Below are 22,185 nucleotides of genomic sequence, written 5' to 3' on the forward strand. Positions count from 1 at the left end.
TACCCAGTTATATTTATGAATTGTCATTTCATGACATCCTTATCAAATTTGGAGCCTTTTAAAGTGAAGCTTTCCCCAAGAGGTAAGGCATGCCTGGAACAAATTAATTTCTACATACTGTGCTCATTAGCTTTATGAATGAAAAAGTCACAAATATTTATGCCATCACTCAACTCAAAGGCAGGTTCTGTCTCTCTGCGTGCAGTATTTTCCAGCACAATGCTTACCATATTGTTAAGTGTTTAATAAATATTTGTTAAAAGTAATGAATGAATGAATAATCTAATTCTGCCAAACTTGAACTTGGATATGCCAGCCAACGTGTGTTTCCCAAAGCGCTCTAACCAATATGTAACTCATTAGACTGTCACAAGTACCTAGTGGGGAGATACTACGACTCCAGTTTTAGAGATGAGAAAAATGAGGGTCATTCAAGTTCCAGGATTTGCTTCAAGTCATAACTAGTAAATGACAACACTGAACACTGTCCCGGAGTGTACACTTGGTTTCTGGCGGTTTCCTCTATGCCACAGCCAAGGGTGACAGGCCAAAGGGATCCAAGAATGCAAAGAGTGCTCCACACCAACTAAGTGAAACCCAAACGATCAGCCAATATGTTGAGTTTTCTAGAAAGCACTTCTGGATAATAAGACACTTGCTTCTTCCTTTTAAATAAGTATAATGTATTTAACAAACTCAGTTTTATGTTTGTAAGAAGTGCAAATGAGTATTAAACCTAGGTATAGTCCTCAGTTTTTTATGGGAATAACAATGGTTATTGTAATGTTATTGATATAGTAAATAGATTTACTATCTATTGAGGACCAAGTAATAAACACTATGTCATTAAAGCCTGCCAAACACTACATAAATTAAGCGTTACTCTCATTCTTGCATGGAAATGTAAGTTATCAAGTCCATATCATACATCAGTAGTTCTCACACTCTAGTGTGTGCCAGTATCACCTGGAGGGCTTGTTAGAAAATAGATTGCTGGATTCTTCCCTGCATGTTTCTGATTTAGGAAGTCTGGGCTGGGGCCTGAGAATGTGTGTGACTCAGGTTCCCTGGTGATGCAGCAGGTCCAGGGATGCCACTTTGAGACCCACTGACTTTCCTCCAATAAATGGCAGAGCTAGGAACTGAACTTGGCCTGACTTCAAAAGTCATGCATGCTACTAGCGTTATCCTAAGTAGATTCTAAGGTAAGACTTTGAATTAAAATGTTCTCCATCTTAATTTGGCCTTTGAGACTTGTATATAAATTAAGAAAAGAAGGGTTAAGAAATTCACATTTGAATTCTAAGAAATAGAATTAAACTGAATTAATCAACTCTCAGTGAGAATTAAATTAGCCACCACCTGCCCACTTTACCTCTCCTATTTCATGCAACAATATTTTAAAGCTAATAGTAACCTTAGATCTCATTTGGTTGAATTCTTTCATTCTACAGATGACTGAGTTGAAGCTCAGAAAGTTTAAGTTCTTAAGATGCTTCAGTGGTCCCTCTACTATACCGGTCAAATACACACACTTCAAGGAAGTTTAAACTCTTCTCTCCTCCACCACACCGCAGAGTTTACCACTTCCTTCTCTGCTGAGATTGCTTCTTATCTTTTTTAAAAAAATTGTTTATTGAAGTATAGTTGATTTATAATATCATGTAAGTTTCAGGTATACAGTACAGTGATTCAGTTATATACATATACATGTATATATATTCTTTTTCAGATTCTTTTCTCTTATAGGTTATTACATAATATTGAGTATAGTTCCCTGTGCTATAAAGTAGGTCCTTGTTGGTTTTTTATTTTATGTATAGTAGTATGTATATGTTAATCCCAATTGCTTCTTATCTTGTTATAAGTGCAACAGAAGTCTTTATGTGATTGATATTATCACCCATATTTTAACTTACTGGTTTATATTTTTGTCTCTTCTTCTGGACTAGAATCACCTGAAAACCAAGTATTACATTTACATACCCTCTGTAGAAAATGCTTGTTGAATTAAATAAAATTGAATGGGATATCATTTTGTTTTCCTCTTTACTGCTATAGCCATTTCTCCCATCATGCTTAGCTTGCTTCTAAAATGCAATCACTCGTAAATACTTTTTACCTTTTTTAGTGTTACTTAAAAGGTCATTAAGTAATTTAATAATAATTATTAACAAATAATAATAAAATAATAAATGAATAATAGTTAAAGTAATCAATAATTAAAGTTAATAAGTACTGATTAAATAATTTAACTAATATATGACATTAAATAATTTAAAAGCATTATTTTTAAGATGATTGTTCTCCATGATATTTAAGGTATCAAAAAGCATTTTACATACATACAATATGTGTGTGTACATATAGATGTATATGTACATATCATTAAAATCTTTTACGTCTCTTCTCTTTCAAATATGTCCATCTCCCACTTTCTAGGGAACATGATTAAAAATCAGTCCATTTGGTTAATGGAAAAAAAATAAATTATTTGGAGAAAGTACAGTGACAGAGTTATGGCAGGCATAACTTCAAGTTCTTAATTATGATCTTTGACTCCTTTAGTCTAATTCAAAAGAAATAATGACTTAGATCACGCAGATTAGACAAAGGGGCTCCACCCAACTATTGCAGTGAAATCAGCAGAAAAGAAAACCCTGTCGATACTTCTTTCTGAATTAATGCAAAAGCTAATATTAAAGCACACAGTGGGAGAGGGGAGGAATGGCTGAATCACGGGTCTCTGACATTCCTGACATCTTTTGTATAATATGGTGTCATACCTAATCCTTTCTTAAAAATGTCTGGACCAGAGGAGTTTTACAACCCATATGTTCAGTGCTATCCGAGAGTTGATATTAAGATATATAACACCATCCCTTAGAGAAGGGGTGCATTTCAATAATAATAGAAATGCAACAACAATAATGATAGTATCAGCAACCCTTTAGAGGGCAGTTTTCACATGCCAAGTGCTTTGCAAACATTTTCTTAACCCAGCCTTGGAAAAAATCTTGAAAGGCAGACATAAGCGTAACAATGTTACAAATGCAAAAAGAGGCTCAGGGAGTTGAGGTGATCCGTTTGTGGTCACAGAACTGGGTGTGAGTCTAGACTGATTCCAAACCACGCTATTCATTTAAACTGTTACTTACTCCATTAGAAGTACAAAGAGACATCTATATTTCAGTAGAAAGAGGATACTTCAGAGGTACAATACCACGCACACCTCTCTTGGATATTCTTTTTTTTTTTTAACATCTTTATTGAAGTATAATTGCTTTACAATGGTGTGTTAGTTTCTGCTTTATAACAAGGTGAATCAGCTATACGTATACATATATCCCCACATCTCCTCCTTGTTGCGTCTCCCTCCCACCCTCCCTATCCCACCCCTCTAGGTGGTCACAAAGCACGGAGCTGATCTCCCTGTGCTATGCGGCTGCTTCCCACTAGCTATCTATTCTACATTTGGTAGTGTATATATGTCCATGCCTCTCTCTCACTTCATCCCAGCTTACCCTTCCCCTTCCCCATGCTCAAGTCCATTCTCTACGTCTGCGTCTTCATTCCTGTCCTGCCCCTAGGATCTTCAGAACCATTTTTTTTTTTTTTTAGATCCCATACATATGTGTTAGCATACGGTATTTGTTTTTCTCTTTCTGACTTACTTCACTCTGTATGACAGTCTCTAGGTCCACCCACCTCACTACAAATAACTCAATTTCATTTCTTTTTATGGCTGAGTAATATGCCATTGTATATATGTGCCACATCTTCTTTATCCATTCATCTGTCAATGGACACATAGGTTGCTTCCATATTCTGGCTATTGTAAACAGAGCTGCAGTGAACATTGTGGTACATGACTCTTTTTGAATTATGGTTTTCTCAGGGTATATGCCCAGTAGTGAGATTGCTGGGTCATATGGTAGTTCTATTTTTAGTTTTTTAAGGAACCTCCATACTGTTCTCCCTAGTGGCTGTATCATTTTACATTCCCACCAACAGAGCAAGAGGGTTCCCTTTTCTCTACACCCTCTCCAGCATTTATTGTTTCTAGATTTTTTTAATGATGGCCATTCTGACTGGTGTGAGGTGATACCTCATTGTAGTTTTGATTTGCATTTCTCTTATAATTAGTGATGTTGAGCATCCTTTCATGTGTTTGTTGGCAATCTGTATATCTTCTTTGGATAAATGTCTATTTAGGTCTTCTGTCCATTTTAAGATTGGGTTGTTTGTTTTTTTGATATTGAGCTGCATGAGCTCCTTGTATATTCTGGAGATTAATCCTTTGTCAGTTGCTTCATTTGCAAATATTTTCTCCCATTCTGAGGGCTGTCTTTTCGTCTTGTTTATGGTTTCTTTGCTGTGCAAACTTTTAAGTTTCATTAGGTCCCATTTGTTTATTTTTTGTTTTTTGTTTTTTGTTTTAAATGTCTATTATTTTAAATTTTTATTTATTTATTTATTTATTTTTGGCTGTGTTGGGTCTTCGTTTCTGTGCGAGGGCTTTCTCTAGTTGTGGCAAGTGGGGGCCACTCTTCATCGCGGTGCGTGGGCCTCTCACCATCACGGCCTCTCTTGTTGCGGAGCACAGGCTCCAGACGCGCAGGCTCAGTAATTGTGGCTCACGGGCCTAGTTGCTCCGTGGCATGTGGCATCCTCCCAGACCAGGGCTCAAACCCGTGTCCCCTGCATTGGCAGGCAGATTCTCAACCACTGTGCCACCAGGGAAGCCCCTATTTTTGTTTTTATTTATTTCCATTTCTCTAGGAGGTGGGTCAGAAAGGATCTTGCTGTGATTTATGTCATAGAGTGTTCTGCCTGTGTTTTCCTCTACGAGTTTTATAGTGCCTGGCCTTACATTTAGGTCTTTAATCCATTTGGAGTTTATTTTTGTGTATGGTGTTAGGGAGTGTTCTGATTTCACTCTTTAATATGTAGCTGTCCAGTTTTCCCAGCACCACTTATTGAAGAGGTTGTCTTTTTCCATTATATATTCTTGCCTCTTTTATCAAAGATAAGGTGACCATATGTGTGTGGGTTTATCTCTGGGCTTTCTATCCTGTTCCATTGATCAATATGTCTGTTTTTGTGCCAGTACCATACTGTCTTGATTACTGTAGCTTTGTAGTATAGTCTGAAGTCTGGGAGCCTGATTCCTCCAGCTCCATTTTTCTTTCTTTCTTACATTGCTTTGGCTATTCAGGGTCTTTTGTGTTTCCATACAAATTGTGAAATTTTTTGTTCTAGTTCTGTGAAAAATGCCAGTGGTAGTTTGATAGGGATTGCATTGAATCTGTAGATTCTTATGGGTCGTATAGTCATTTTCACAATGAAACAAAAAACAGACAGACAGAACTCTAGGACAAATGGTAAAAGCAAAATTATACAGACAAAATCACACAAAGAAGCATACACACACACACTCACAAAAAGAGAAAAAGGAAGAAATACATATATATTAAAAAAATAAATAAAGGAAGAGAGCAACCAAATCAGTAAACAAATCTACCAATGATTATAAGCTCTAAATACTAAACTAAAATAAACATAAAACCAGAAACAAATTAGGTGCAGAAAGCAAACCCCAAGTCTACAGTTGCTTCCAGAGTCCACTGCCTCAATTTGGGAGGATTCGTTGTCTATTCAGGTATTCCACAGATGCAGGTACATCAAGTTGATAGTGGAGATTTAAGCCGCTGCTCCTGAGGCTGCTGGGAGAGATTTCCCTTTCTCTTCTTTGTTCGCACAGCTCCCAGGGTTCAGCTTTAGATTTGGCCCTGCCTCTGCGTGTAGGTCTCCTGAGGGCGTCTGTTCTTCGCTCAGACAGGACGGGGTTAAAGGAGCAGCTGCTTCGGGGACTCTGGTTCACTCAGGCGGGGGGAAGGAGGGGTACGGATGCGGGGCGAGCCTGTGGTGGCAGAGGCCGGCGTCACATTGCAGCAGCCGGAGGCGCGCCGTGCGTTCTCCCGGGGAAGTTGTCCCCGGATCACGGGACCCTGGCAGTGGCGGGCTGCACAGGCTCCCGGGAGGGGAGGTGTGGATGGTGACCTGTGCTCGCACACAGGATTTTTGGTGGCGGCAGCAGCAGCCTTAGCGTCTCATGCCCGCCTCTGGGGTCCACGCTGATGGCCGCGGCTCACGCCCATCTCTGGAGCTCATTTAGGCGGCACTCTGAATCCCCTCTCCTCACGTACCCTGAAACAGTGGTCTCTTCCCTCTTAAGCCGGTCCAGACTTTTTCCTGGACTCCCCCACCCCCCCGGCTAGCTGTGGCGCACTAGCCCCTTCGGGCTGTGTTCACGCAGCCAACCCCAGTCCTCTCCCTGCGATCCGACCGAAGCCCGAGCCTCAGCTCCCAGCCCCGCCCGCCCCGGCGGGGGAGCAGACAAGCCTCTCGGGCTGCTGAGTGCTGCTCAGCGCTGATCCTCCGTGCGGGAGTCTCTCCGCTTTGCCCTCCGCACCCCTGTGGCTGTGCTCTCCTCCGCGGCTCCGAAGCTCCCCCCCTCTGCTACCCGCAGTCTCCGCCCGCGAAGGGGCTCCTAGTGTGTGGAAACCTTTCCTCCTTCACAGCTCCCTCCCAGAGGTGCAGGTCCCGTCCCTTTTCTTTTGTCTCTGTTTTTTGTTTTTTCTATTGCCCTACCCAGGTACGTGGGGAGTTTCTTGCCTTTTGGGAGGTCTGCGTTCAGTATGTGTTCTGTAGGAGTTGTTCCACATGTAGATGTATTTTTTATGTATTTGTGGGGAGGAAGGTGATCTCCATGTCTTACTCCTCTGCCATCTTGAAGGTCCCTCTTCTTATTAGTTTTTGTAAGCTGTTTTTTTCTAGGTTATCCATTTCATCAAAATACATTGTCACTAAGTTGTTCACAATATCCTCTTATCATTTTACTGTGTGTTGGATCTGTAGCAATGAGCATTCCTAACAGTTATTTGTGCATTCTTTATTTTTTCTGACCAAGTCTCTCAGAGAATTTATGAACTATAGTTGGTGCTCTTTATTGTTTATATGTTTTCTATATCCATAGTTTCTGCTCCTAAATCTAATTTTCTTCTTTCTATTCTCTTTGAAGTCTTGTCATGGATGCTATGCTCACTGATTTTTTTCTAGCTTTTTAAAAACTTCTAATATATGCATTTAAGGCCATAAATTTCCCTCTAAGTGCAGCTTTACTGGTATCCCACAAATTTTTATATAAAGTAGTTTCATTATCATTCAGGTCAAAGTATTTCTAATCCCCACTGTATTTTTTCTTTGATCCATGGGTTGTTTATACATGTATCTCTTATTTCAAAGCACATTGTGATATTATAGTTATCTTTTTTGCTATTAACTTCTAATATAGATGCATTATGGTAAAACATCATATTCTGTGTGTCTTCAATCCTTTCAAATGTGTTGAGACTTACTTTATGGCACAAAATATGATCAATTTTTGTCACTCTTCCACGTGTTCTTGTAAAGAATGCATATTCTGCAGTTTGAGAGGAGCACTGTTATACATATATTTATTAGGTCACGGACGGTTGCTAATGGTGTTGTTCAAGTCTTCTCTACCCAATCACTGTGCCCTAGCCCATGAGACTCCTGAAAGCTCCACTCTCAGCCACCCAGTCAGAGCTGACAAATGCCCCCGTCAAGGAGGGAGTGGTTGAGGGGAGCAAAGTTAAACAGTAAGTTCACTGCCCGAAGTCCATGTTTTCCTCCATCCTGGCCCCATAATCCTTCACTCTCTTGTTAGCACTCTGATAACTTCCAGTAGGTTTTTTGTGTGTCCAGATGTTTTAGCTAAATTCAGTGAGATATTTTATTTGAAATGCTAGTCTGCCCTCACCAAGAACACAGCCTATTTGTTCTCTCTCTTCCCCTGGAATGTGAGGTCTATAAGACCAATGACTGTATCACTATTGTGACTCCAGTGCTTAGAAGAATGCATTGAGTAGGTGCCTAATAAGTATATGTTGAATGAATGATTAAATACATACTTCCACTACAACACTACAAATGATTCTTCTTGGCTCAGCAACTTTCCAAACACTTTTTTCCAGAAAGAAAGCCTTTCAGAGGCCCAACTTTTTGGCTGGCTACTGCAGATCTTTAAGCTCTACATCTAGAATAATTGGATAGTTACCCTTTCTAATCATGTCTGTAAAAGCCCCAGGAGTGTTTAATTCATTGACCATTATAAAATGTTTTATCATCTTCAAATTTAAGGTTAGAAAGTACCAAGTGATATGCTTAATTAAAAGAACTTTTTAATTCCACATGGGCTTAAGATTAATGTGACTGCACAAAAAGTAGAAGCAATAGGGACTCTCCCTGTGAGAAAATAACATTAATTATCGTGTTTGGGTTGACAAGTCTTTCATCTGATAAATTCTGGGAGTGCGAAGACATTTGAAATGTCTGTTTATTCCCAGTTATTTCCCCAGGGAGTTTCAAAAGATTTCTCCAAGCAAGATAACTTTTGCCTTCATTTAAAACACAGTTCAGGTATTAATATACAATTTATACAAAGAAAAAAACACAGATGGCATAAACTTATTCAAGGTCATAAAAGTAAGTCATTAACTTTTGAACCCATGGCCCTATCTCTCGACTGGGTTCTGGGCCATTATATAAATGGTCGAATTTTAAATTGTTAGAAGGACATTTGAAAGACCAATAAAAATCAAAGAAGATTCTAACTTTGAAAAACAAGTGAAATAAGATTTGTAGGTAAGTGGGTATCAACCTCCTGGGAAATCTCCTAGAAACGAATCATCTCAAAATTTTTTCACACTTGTTCAAGCCTTGTTCTTCTATTGCTTTCCTTCTATCCCTTTCTAGGAGTTAAAAGGACAGGCTAAGGGGTGAGGGGCATCTACTCTGCTCTCTGTGGACAGCCCCACTGCTGACTGACCTAGTGCCATGGAAGCCCTTCATCTCGGCCAGTGATTAGTGGTTTGAGGATCCCTAAAATTGGATGTCTACAGTTGGGTATTCAAAGATGGCAAGGCGTTTTACATGTCCAATGAATTACAAACTTCACTGGCTTTAATTAGATCAGAAAAGGTTAACTGTCCAGAAATCCTAGATGAAGAGCTAAAAGAGGTGAAGTAGCCAGCCAAAAAGTGTAGTCTTCAAGGATCTAGGTCCCCAAAGCTAGATCTCATGCAGGCTGCTCAGCTGAGCTAACTTAAGAGGGTGGATATATTCTATTCACTGTGAACCTCCTGGACCTAGGCTGACCCTGGCACATATTAGGAGTATCACACTGGCAAGTGGCAAGTTGTAGAAAGCCTGCATCATTTAACCCAAATAATTAAAGTATATTGGTGCCTGGTAACAATCAGTGGACTTTGTTATTAGTATTATCATTGTGAACGCAAGAATTCTGTGTATTTGATACTTTTCAATCCATTGCAGTCATTAATGCTTTTTCAATTTAAAATGCCATCATGATGGACCTGGAGATTATCATACTAAGCAGAGTAAGTCAGAAAGAGAAAGACAAATAGCATATGATATCACTTATATGTGGAATCTAAAATATGACACAAATGAACTTATCTATGAAACAGAAACTGACTCATAGACATAGAGAACAGACTTGTGGTTGCCAAGGTGGGGGGGCAGGTACTCAAGTCTGGGACTAGCAGATACAAACTATTATATATAGGATGGATAAACAACAAGGTCTTAGTGTATAGCACGGGGAACTATATTCAATATCTTGTAATAAACCATAATGGAAAAGAATATGAAAAAGAATATATATATATGTGTGCGTGTGTGTATAACTGAACCACTTTGCTATACGCCAGAAACTAACACAACATTGTAAATCCTGCTTACTCCACATACTTGCCAACATGTGACACTTGAAACTTTGACAGTATTCTTTATCTTCTTAATTTTAGCTATTCTGTGAGGTGTTCAGCGGGAATTTACTGGAGTTTTAATTTGCATTTTCCTGCTAACTAATGAAGTTGGGCACATTTTCCTATGTTCGTTTCCCATTTAGATATCATCTTTTCTTACATTTGCTAGTTAAGTGAATTCATTGCAGGGAGGGCCTTTGGGTTAGCATTCATACGGGGTACAACATTCTCACATCCTGGGTCCACTTTGAGAGGTCTATCTATCTCTTCCCCAAACCTCCTTATTCCTCTCCTTCAATTGTGTGTCTTTTAACTTCCGGACCATTCAGCTAACCTAATTGCCACATCCTGTGAATTGGGACCGATGCCTCCAGGTGTCTCTCTTTCTAGAAAACATGGAGAAAGTTTGAGTTTCTACCTACTAGGAATTGTTCCTTCTCCACTGTCCTGCAGACCACACCTGAGGGGATGCAATGCTTCGTCAGGGCACCTTGGACTGATTCACCTCAAACAGCCTCACGCAGCCAAAGCTGTGGGCTACAGAAGTAGGCACACTAGGAGTGTGAGTCAACTCTGCATGTATCTTATTTATGCCTCAAGATCTGCTCAGACCTAACCCCATATTTCTGCTCAATCTGATAAAGGAATCCTACTGGGCATGCTCCAACTTTATAGCTTGATATATATCAACCGATGGGCAACTTCTGTTGCATGATCACCCAGCGAACTATGATAAGACTTTTGGTCTCTCCCAGAGCCTAGTAGCAAAGCAAGAGCTCTTTCTCAAAAGGAGAAGAGCTGCTTGCTGAAGAGGATCTGATTTTTCTCTAAAGTCCTAGAGACTATTGCTATTATTTTTCTAATTGGAGTTCAGCAGAGCTCCATAAAATTCTGATTTTCCCAGACACTTCAGACACCATTGGGTCTTAAGGGCTGACCAACCAACTAAAATCCACAGAAAGGATCCAGTGAAAGGCCTACAGCCATAAGTCTTGACAATAAACTCAACATCTTATACCTCTGACAAGATTGACAGAGGGCAGTACTCTTACAACTACAGTCACTATTGTGTCTAGATAATAGATTTGGTTAGTGGTACTGCCTCTGACATCCACACCCAGAATGGACTCTGCATAGGCCCTGCTTCTTCACATCACTAGCTTTGGACCTAAAGTTCTGCGGCAGGGGTCTTGATCGGCAGAGCCTAGACCCAACGTCCAAGCCGTAGCTGAGAGGGAGACTGAGAAAGCAAATACCTAGCTTTTTTCAGACATTTCTGAACATAAGAAGGGGATTCAAACTCTGAGCAGTCAAAATGAAAATAAAAGTCCTCTTCATTAAGCATTGAATAGATGTTTGTTGATCTGAATTAAACTAACCCCGCTCCTATCCTTTCACATCACGGTAAAATGTGAGAAAGTGCGAGCCAACGTTTAACAGCTGGTCCCACAGCACAGAGATGCCTGGGAATTTGACCCTGAATTTACTCCTTGCAACAATGCTCTCCAGAATATAGTGAGTTAAGATAAATATATGATTTAACTGTATGCCATTCTCTAACAAACAGATTGCACCTTGTTAAGAAAATAAATCATAGGTTCCTTAGAAAACTAAAAATAGAACTACCATATGATTCTGCAATCTCACTCCTGGGCATATTTCCGAAGAAAACTCTAATTTGAAAAGATACATGCACCCCAGTGTTCATAGCAGCACTATTTACAATAGCCAAGACATGGAAGCAACCTAAATGTCCATCGACAGATGAATGGATAAAGAAGATGTGGTATATATACACAATGGAATACTACTCAGCCATAAAAAAGAATGAAGTAATGCCATGTGCAGCAACATGGATGGATTTAGAGATTGTCATACTGCAAGAAGTAAGTCAGACGGAGAAAGACAAATATCAGATGATATCACTTATGTGTGAATCTAAAAAAATGATACAAGTGAACTTATTCACAAAACAGAAATAGACTCACAGACATAGAAAACAAACTTAAGGTTACCAAAAGGGAAAGAGGAGGGAAGGATAAATTAGGAGTTTGGGATTAATAGATACACACTACTATATATAAAATAGATGAACAACAAGGACTTAATTTATAACATAGGGAACTATATTTAATATCTTATAATAACCTATAATGGAAAAGAATCTGAAAAAGAATATATATATGTAAATATATATATAACTGAATCACTCTACTGTACACCTGAAACTAACACAACATTGTAAATCAACTATACTTCAATAAAAATAAATGAAATAAATTATCTCTTTGAATAGATGGTTGAACGTCCTGTTACAAAAATCTTGGAATTCTGTATCAGTTAGTGCTATTTATGTTGTAAAATATCAAAAATCAAATGAGCTTAATAAAGTGAATCTATAACCAGAAGTAGTTCTTAGTTCAGGCACATTGATTGTCCAGTTCAAAAAAACGTTGCCTAGGATCCAATTTATCTTTATTTCTGTGCACTGCCTTCTACAGTCTCAGTTTCCTGTACGGGCATTACACATACCCACCGACCCCTCCCACCAACACACACACACGCACACACACACACACACACACACACAGACTCTATCTGTAGTGGTAGCCAAATAGATGTCTTAGTTATAAACCTGAGAGACTCACATGCATATTTTAGTAAATGTTGTAGAAGAAAGTGGAAGCTTCTCTTTTCCAGAAAAACTTAGCAAATATCTCCTCACATCTTAAAGCCTTTGATTGGTTTATGTGTCCATCTCTGAACCCAGTATTATGACTGGGAAACTGGGATGACCAGCTTAATTTAAGATTATCAAAACCCAACCTTGAAACCAGGAATAGGTAAATCAACCCCCCCCCCTCAAAACTAACGGAGAATGAAAAAGAATGGTTCCATCAAAAGAAACATCTTAGAAAGGCAGGGAACTGTAGGTATAAAAAGAAGGAAATAGGTATGAGAAGACACATAATAAAAGCCCAACATGGATTGGTTTGAATTTTCTGTGTAATTGCAGCTACCCCCTTTTTGGAGTGACTAAGAACTATGCAGTCCATTAAACGCTATTACTACTATGCCGTTTTTAAAGGATTAAATGTTTTTTCAGTGATGGAATCCATTCATTGTTCCTAAGTGATCATCTTTCTCAAATGTTCATATGCTAACTGTTGTATGTCAATCCAGAAACTCAAGAGTGGATGTTTCTATTTGACTCTGCACTGATGATATTAAACACTGCTGTTAGGGACACCAGGGAGTGTCATATACAGACTCACAAGCTTTACCTGTGTCCTTAGGCACCATGCCCTTTGACTATTCTTTAGATCAGAATTCCTCAAGATGTTTCCAGTGCTAAGAATGATCTCCAAAATTATTGTGAAAATCATCTCTCTAGTTCAAACATCCCAAATTGAGGGCTCTGAAAATCATGATCACTTGGGGACTTCTGTCTCTAAAAATGTCTTGAACTTGTGGATTTTCACGTCCCAATAAGTGACACCACCTTGTGCAGTGTATCTGCTTCTTTCTTTCTCCAAGAGTTCCCTTGAAACATCAAAATCAATCCCTGAACTGTCACAGCAGCTTAAGAAGTCTGTCCTTCTACAGTACAATTATATTTCATGAAAAACCAATAGTATGCTAAACTATTTTTAAAACACAACTAAATTTTGCAGCACCAGTTGACACTGACTTATTGTAGCTAAGCTCACTGTCTCTGGCCCCCAACTAAGTAACTGGGAATAATGCATTTTTTATCTACCGGTGACAACCTTTGAATTGGAGGCAGCCTAGGAAGGAGGGGAAGGAGACAGGTACGTCACTTGGTGCAGAAACAGGCAGCAGGACATTTGGCTTCCTCTATACCTGGGCTCTGCAAGAACACCAGGCAAGCTGCCAACTTTCATTCTGATGCCCCGGAGGCAAAATACATGCTGGGATGGCACTGCCACTTCCAAGAGAGACATTTTTGCCTTTGTGGACGCCCTATCTGGAAGTCCACGGCTTAGAGTTACTGGCTTTCTTCACTGCCCATCTTACTCAGCAAACCCGGGAGGAGAGAGTGCTAGGAAAGCATTTTCATGTATTCACTTTTCACATCCTGTCATTTGCCATGACCTCAGGGAGAGAGTACGTGGCATCTGTCAAAGCAGCAGAGACAACCTGTCTGGGGAACTTTTATTCAGGTTGCTTTCTAATTTGGGATGGCAGCAATCTGTAGGAATAGCTCTGGCAAGTGTGGAGGAGAAGAAAACCAGAGGCTCTCTGCCTTTGTAGCCATGTTATTTCTGATGATGCTGAATTATATTAAGAGAATTAACACTCTGAAGTTGAACCATACTTGTCTAATTGTATCGCCCCCTGAGAAGTAAATGTCTTTTGTAAAGTAGCAAAATAGACCAAGTGTTTCCTTTAAAAGTCTTCCCTTTTATATATCTAGTTGTTTACCAAACCACAGAAATTCTTATGTTTTTACATTACTATTCATCATTAGAACATTAGAGAAAATATTTGTATCACTTCCAAACCTCACAATAACTTTTATTATCCCATACAGTTTGGCCTTTCACCATGTGTTAACAGAATTTACATCATAATCATGGTGTAAATCACTGTAATCTTAGAGTAAATAATATTTTATGTTCTCCCTGATTTCATAGAACATTATTTAATAAACATTATCCCAACTCATCTGTACGTAATAGAAATCATTTTATTTTATATTATTCCATTGAGTTGGTGAACACTATTTCATTAAACAATTCTTCTATTGTTGAACATCTAAGTTGTTATAAATTATACTATAAATAATGCTGCAATTAACATCTTGCGGCAGGGAAATTTGGGGGGAAAAAAAGACTTGTTTTTCTAATTACAAAAGCAATATGTGTTGCTCATTGCCTAAAACATGGAAAACAAAGTAAAACCTAAAAACAAAAAAAATTATCTGTAGACCCACTACCCAGAAATAACTATTTTCACTTCGGTGATGTCTTTCCAGCTTTTTTCCTCCACGCATTTAAGGAATTTTTTCAATGTGATATTATATGTAGTACTTTGTATCCTTTCCCTTCACAGTAAATTATGTGTATTTCTCTATGTAATTACATATTCATAAAGTCTGATAGGCTTCAGCTTTATCACCAGTCATACGTGAGTCTGAATCAAATTGCCATAATTTACCGGATATGTCGCTTTCAGGTGTTGTATAATACCTCCAGGCAGTAGGTTGTTATGAGGATTAAATTTTGAAGTATATTTAAGTGCATTAAGTGGTACATATTAAATACAGGAGTCCCCTCTTACCAGGGGGTATCTGGTCCAAGACCCCCAATGATGTCAGAAACTGCAGAAAGCACTGAACCCCAACTATACTATGTTATTTTCTACACATACCTACACCTGTGATAAAGTTTAATTTACATATTAAACAGTAACGGAGTAATGACAATAGCTAGTAATAAAATAGAACAATTATAACAATATGCTATAATAAAAGTTATGTGAATGTGGTCTCTTTCTCTCTCTCGAAATATCTTATTGAACAAATTTAATACCTTCTCCGTCTTAACGAAGCACAAATCACGCACCGTGGCCGTAACTTTTGCAGTTTGAGGTGCAACAACAAAACTAGCACAAATTTCTTTTTCCTTCTTCACAATTTCAAGAATAGAAGATTTATTCTTACCGTAGCTCTTAGCAACCTGAGCATAAAATTGTTTTTCTTGCCTTATTCAGTGGAGAACTTTTACCTTTTCACTTAAAGGAAGCCCTATATGGTTTCTCTTTGGCTTATCCAAAATGTCAGCATCGTTACTCTTGCGAGTTGGGGTCACTATTTAGTAAAATCAGGGTCACTTAAACACAAGCACTATGATACCACAACAGTGGATCTGATAACTGAGATGGCTATTAAGTGACTAACATATGGACAAAGGGATGTTTCACGTCCTGGGAGGGGTGGCGCAGGACGGTGCGAGAGTTCATCCTGCTTCTCAGAATGGTATGCAATTTAAATTTAGGAATTATTTCTGGAATCTTCCATTTAATGTTACAATTATTATTACTATTAGTATTATCCATGATTTTAATTGCTCCATCTAATTTTATTGTATAGAGAGCATAATTAACTCATCCCTAATTATTGAATATTTAAGTAACTCCCACTTTTTCAGTGTTATAAAGAAAAAGACCATAAACATCTTCGTATGACTAACAATGCATGTATCCCTCTCATTCCTTAGCATAAATACATAGGAACGTAATTGCTGTGTCAAAGGATACAATTGTTTTTGGATTTTTTAATGCATGTGGCAAAATCAGTCCAGAAAATTTGCACTAATTTATACTCCTGCACACAACTCACTGCCCTTCCAATTTGTTTGCAAGAAAAACTGATTGATATAAGGAAAGATAAAAATATATGAGCCAAGTTTTCACAAAAAACCTCTGTATAACTGAGGATGGAACTGATATAATTTGATAAGTGCAACCAATGATGTACTTCTTTCATTCAAATTTTCGTGTGCTATTACTGCTACTAAATTGAGTTTGCAAATCAACTGTCTTAGAAGAAGGTCTTCAAATCACAGCATCCAGAGTGTCAAGCTAGGGCTTTTAAGAAGTAATGAAGTATATTCCAATCACATTACTTTAAAAATGGATTACTAACACTTTTGTAAGAACAAATGTTTGAGCACATAACAAACCAAGACTCAAGAAGGTAACAAATATTCCTGATAATATGGTTGCTGATATTAAAGACAACCCATCTCACATTTCAAGAATCTATATTGTAATTTAATAATGTAAGATATTATATTGCTTCTCAAATATTCACATATCACAGGATAGATATTTGACACTTTTTACTTAAATGCATAAAACCAACAGCCTAACAAATTCCCAAATGTCTCATTATACAAAAGCTATACTATATCATTCAATAGAATAAAAGAGTTGCATTCAATTCCTTACATTTCTGAATATCATTATTGGGTCTCTGTCATCGCAAAAGCTTACACTGTACAGGAAATGTTTTAGTATCTTTTATTAAGAGATTCCTTCATGAAAACTTTAAAAAAGGAAACTTGAGATTAGGTAGTCTACAGAGATTACTCAAACAGCCCCAAATTAAGACACTTGATTGATTTTATAAATATTGGGTTGAAACTTACCATAAAGTCCCTGAATGAACAAAACGCTTTGACTGCCAGACACTTACAGAGTCCATGAACTGTCAGACAAGTGTATCTCCTGAACTCTCAAGGAGAAAATCCTTCTCCTAATGACCAATGGCTAATGACATTAAAAAGATAGCACCTGTCTTAGCAAACTATGCAGTCATTTAAAATGACTTAGTAAAGTCCCATAAAGATTTTAAGCCTTGATATCTGGAAGGGTGATCTTTCTACAGTTCAGGCTAAGACAGTAATGACATCACCCTGCAACCCTCTACTCTCTGCAGGCTGCCACCTTGCAGATGTGAATCCATCTGTTGCAAAGTGAATTAGAAAAGAGTGTGGTTGAATCAGCAAAAATTTATCACCCCCCCTTCAGAAAAGTGAACTGTTTTGCCGGACTGGACTGTTCTGCTGTTTTAGTTTTCATTTTATGACATACTCAAATTCTCAGATTTGCTTTCATATCTGTGTCCCTACTTAGGATACAAAACGGTAAGTTAAACATTCTCTGCTCTCTACTATCTGTGTTATCTTGAATAAGTTTCTCAATCTCTCTGCACCTTAGTTTTCTCATTTGTAAAATAGGAATCAGAATACATTTCTTGTAGCATTGCTTTAGAGATTTCTAAAGATCTAGATCAAAGTTATAGCACAGTATCTGGCACATAATACACCGCTCAGTAAATCATAACCATTGTCATTAATTTCAGTGTTTTATAACTGATATTGATCGTTAGATTGTTAATAATACACGCTTAAGATTTTTTTCTAACAGACATTAGGTGCACCAAGCAATTGGTGAGCAAATAAGATGTTGGCTTAACAAAAATAGTGCCATTGTTAAATAATACTTTATGCAGTTCAGATGAAAAAATATCTATTTAAAACTAACTCAGTTCTAGACATGCATGCACAGCAAGTAGTAAAAAAAAAAAATCTAAGAAACATGCTGTTTCTGAGTTGCCTAAGTGGCAACCCCGCAGTAGTCAATTTCACATCAACAGAAGCTAATAGTCCAAGGCAGAGATGGGTTCAAGCCCATTTGCTCTCCGTGGACCACCACCCCGCACTGTAGGTCACGCTGTTTGAAAGCTGACCTTGATGGCAAGCAAAGTGTCACCAGAGCTTACAGCCTACTCTGCTCTTTGTATTAAACGCTCACTAAACTCAAGCCTCATGCACTCAACAAGATGAAATGCAAGGTTTAAAAAAATCAAAACCGAATAAGGTATGCAAAAGTTGATGGCAAACACTGAAAATGACCAAAAAACAACAGAACACATAAATTAAAAGCCTCTAACAATCAAAAATAATGTTTTACATATTGAGGTAAAATTTCTACCCCACTAACTGCTCAAAAAACTACTGGGTATTCAATTTTAACTCCTTTTTTTTTCTACCTTTTTTCTCTCTCCTCTGACCTATTCTACACACCATGTCCAAGCTTACCAAACATTAGTTAACATATCAATTAAAAGTCGTCAGTGATTTTTCCATAATTCACAGGATGAAGTCCTCAATTCTCAGTCTGACCCCTCCCTAACTCTGTGATTTCACGTCCTGCCCACCTCTGCCTGCGCTTACCCTGTATTTAAGCTTGACTGCTTCTTGTACGTCAAATATCTGCCATATCCTCTCTCTCCTTTGCCTGCCTTACCGCTTTCCGTTCTCTTCCATTATTGTCTAAATATCTTACCTTTCCCTCCAGACTCAATCCAAAATCAAACCTCAGAGCCCAGCTGTTAATGGTAAATGAGTAGATTCAGAAATAAATGAGGGTTGCAAGACTATGGGACTAGGGTTGCCCTTTGATTCTTCAAGAGAACTCCAGGTTTTCATGGGAAAGCTCATGCTCACTTGATTTTAATGTGCAAGGAGATAATGCTCTGACAAACGAACTGCTGTGCTTTGCATTCTCAGTAATTTCTGACGGAATGGCTTCACTCTGCCCATCCTTCCATCACTGCCCACGGCCCCACCCCCATGCAGGTGCCCACAGAAAAGGTGCTCCTCTCACACCCACACCCCCCTTTTACACTCTAGAAGCACCAACTGATGGAGGGAAGAAGCAAAACCCAAACTGACTGAGATGAAACATCCACTAATCCGAAGAGTACAAGCTCAAAATATAAATGACATCCGGTTACTGAAAAGTTAAGCTTATTGCTCAGCTGAGTTTTGCGTCTGTGGATGTACCTGTCCCACGTATGCAAATGAGACCAGCACATAATGTGATCTTCCCAACAATCCTACTGTCCCATGATTCCTCTTTCCTCCAAAATAACTGAGAGTGTGTTGCTGTGAGCAGTTACTGAAGGCAATTTCTGTTTTTATCTCTTTGGGGGCCTCTTCCTCTACAAGACCATTCCTCAAGTTTCTGGAGGGGCCACATCTCTGCTCCACCATCCAGCCCCAATGCAGAACACTCCAGAGTTAAGTCCTTTGTATTCTGCTGAGTATTATAATTAGGGAAAAGGACTAACGGTATGAGAGAGAAGCAGGGAGCATAGGTAGGTACACTGCTGCCAAGGTTGAACTAAATACTCATTTTGAACAAGGGACCGTAGCCTTCATCATATTCTTAGAGGAATCTAAGCCACTCAGCACCCGTGAAGTCCCTAGAGTCATGGCCCAAGGCTCTCCCCCCACTGCCTGCCAGGGTATATGGAAAATGTTTCCTTGGAAATTAAGTTCCTGCTGCGTGAGTGTAACATAGCCCTTTTGCAGAACATCAGTAGGTTTAGCCTAAATCAAGGAATTTTGCAGCCCAGGGATTCCTTGATAAATTCCATGGGAGTACAGTTCTATAAGGAAAGGTTTTATATTTGCAACAAAAAACCTAGGATATGAAGATGGGAAGAAAGGTTTGTCTTTCCATAGGCTAACTTCTGTCCTGTTTCCTGCCAACACTTAATTGTGAAGGAATGAATCCCATCATAAGAGTCCCTCCCAAAATATGGTGCTACATTCCCAGCTGTCTCCCTAGAGCTTAGGAATTCCATTTTTTAAAAACACCTCTCTTCCCTGGAGTGATGATATGTGCTGTGTTCTGTATGCTAGTGTGATGCCTTGCATCACCTATTCCTTTATTTTTGTTTATCATCTAATACATAAGACAGAGTGGGACGTCGGGCTTGGGGTCATGCTGAGAAGTCCCACTGCGAAAGGGGACTTTCGTCCAATAGCATTCGAAGCATTGTTTTTTGGTGTTGACACAAGGCAGCCCTGGTGTTCATAGGTCCAGGGGGCTTTGATAAATGGCTTCACATAAATCTGCTACTTCCATTTAAAGAAATAGTGCATTTTTTAATCTTCAGAAAAAGGAACTGTTCCCTGTGATGTGTCATTCAAATAGCCAGAGGCGTCTGGAGTTTCTAACAGCCGGAACACAAAGGAAAGTGCCCCTCCCCCCCATGATGCCACTTACACATTTTAACTCAAGCCAGAAGTTCCCTGTGGTTTGCTGAAAAGTAACCTAGTACCACCCAACAATACTTAGTAATTAACACAACACTGTAAATAAACTATACTTCAACTAAAAAATTTTTTTAATTTTAAAAAAAGAAAAAAAAGGCAATAAATAAAACAGATTTTAATAAAATCTGTCAACCAAAAAGAAAGAGAGAGAAAGGGAGGGAGGGAAGGAAGGAAGGAAGGAAGGAAGGAAGGAAGGAAGGAAGGAAGGAAGGAAGGAAGGAAGGAAGGGAGGAAGGGAGGAAGGAAGGGAGAAAGAAGGGAAGAAAGAAAGGAAGAAAAAAAGGAAGGCAGCCCTCCAGGGTCAGTTAATGTCATGAACCAACCACAGCTGAGTTGCCAAATTTTTCTGTATTCTCCTAATATTTTTCTACCCTCTTTTCAGCCTTTCCTATAAACAGATAGATCTTGTTGAGCGAACCTGTATTTTTTAATTCTGGGGCAACCATAATTGCTACTTTAAAGCCTCAGTGTCACTGCTTATTAAGACATGTGATGGCTTAATGCAGTGTTTTATTTCTGCACTTCAATATTCTTTACCTTAAATGTTAATCATCAAAATTTGAAAATAGACAAAAAGAAACAATCTCCAGACCATCCTGTATCATGACTTAAGTCTAACTTTGGCTATTTTTAACTTTCAAAAAATGGGTGTTCACAGAGAAAATGATAAGGAACGCATTTCTGAGGTGACGATAGTGCAGACGCTCTTGGTACCAGGCTCACGGCTTCCCATGCTTTATTGAATTTATCCTTCACAACAACCCTGAGTCAGGTGCTATTATTATTCCAGTTTTAAAGCAGAAGAGAACTGAAGCTCTGGAGAGATTAATGACTGTGACCAATGTCACACAGCTAGAAAGATGAAGCAGGGATTTGGCCCCAGGTACAGGGTTTCAGAGTCCACAGCTGTATCACCACACAGAACTGCCTTACAACATGCCACCACTGAAGAGGGACACCCAGTAAACCCTGCTCCTAGACTGAAGAAGCCCAGAACTGCTGATTAAGGAAGGGAATTTGATTCCCTAAGTTACATTGTCAAGATTGAGTTCTTATTCCCCAGACCATGTATTCCAAAGACCTAAATTCAATGAAGAGATAAAACTGGGCAAGCCAATGTCGTAGCTTTCATATATCTCACTTACTCTTCAAAATGAAATTTCAGGTGGATTTTGTTATCTACATTGTCATAAAAAAAAAAAAAAAAGAGACTCAGGTAAGTTACGCAACTTACCCCTGGACTCACAGATAATAGAGAATAGAGCTAGCTCCAAAGATCATTCTATTAGATGGACCCACATTGGTTTGGGGCCAATTAGAAGCAGCGGAAACCATGGTAATCAGATAGATTCTTGTTCTAGGATTCTATCCAGTTCCAGTGCTGTAACAGCCCAAACAGCAGAGAATAGTGGTGGCTTACGAGTTCTGATGATCCCCTGCAATGGAATCCTCATCCAACACACTTCCCACCCCATTCCTAGTGGTTTACACTATTATGAGTTCCATTATACACACGCACACACACACATACACACATCCTTCCAGAGATTTTTCCTTTTTTATGCTCATACAAGCACTGAAGGATTTGCTGAGAATTCTGGCATGTAACCAAACCGGGTTCTTGCCACAAACATTAAGAACAATTAGTTATG

At 38.8% G+C, this 22,185-nt stretch overlaps 1 long non-coding RNA gene across 1 annotated transcript in view; it reads left to right on the plus strand.

Annotated features, from left to right (window-relative positions):
- The first annotated feature begins 3,426 nt into the window (after positions 1-3,426).
- LOC309666685 overlaps positions 3,427-22,185 on the plus strand; it is a 126,420-nt gene continuing 107,661 nt past the window's right edge. The window contains exon 1 of the long non-coding RNA XR_014267241.1: positions 3,427-4,756. This is a non-coding gene — a long non-coding RNA (uncharacterized lncRNA). The remainder of the gene's footprint in view (positions 4,757-22,185) is intronic.

The sequence above is a fragment of the Balaenoptera physalus genome (genome assembly GCF_965194825.1).
Source record: "Balaenoptera physalus genome assembly, chromosome: 9".
In the NCBI taxonomy this organism is placed as follows: Eukaryota; Metazoa; Chordata; class Mammalia; order Artiodactyla; family Balaenopteridae; genus Balaenoptera; species Balaenoptera physalus.